This window comes from Cystoisospora suis (assembly GCF_002600585.1).
Source record: "Cystoisospora suis strain Wien I chromosome Unknown contig_911, whole genome shotgun sequence".
In the NCBI taxonomy this organism is placed as follows: domain Eukaryota; phylum Apicomplexa; class Conoidasida; order Eucoccidiorida; family Sarcocystidae; genus Cystoisospora; species Cystoisospora suis.
The window spans coordinates 11,089-11,357 of NW_027153712.1; positions in this window are offsets into that span (position 1 = coordinate 11,089).

Below are 269 nucleotides of genomic sequence, written 5' to 3' on the forward strand. Positions count from 1 at the left end.
ATCTATATATCTTTAGTCTATCTCTAGCAATAGTAATAGTCATCATGGTAGCAGTAGCAGTCCCCATCCATCGAAATCTTCAGCCAAAAGTCGAGGTGTCTGTACACCTGGAGGGATCGATGCAAATCATGGCAGGAGCAGTAGCTCTTTCTCTTCTTCTTCTTCTTTTTCGCCATTAGGAGAGAATAAGACTGACTCGAGAGACTCCGCCTCTTCAACTGTAAGTCCGTATAAAGTACTCGCGCAAAACAGGAACCTGTCGAAAGAGT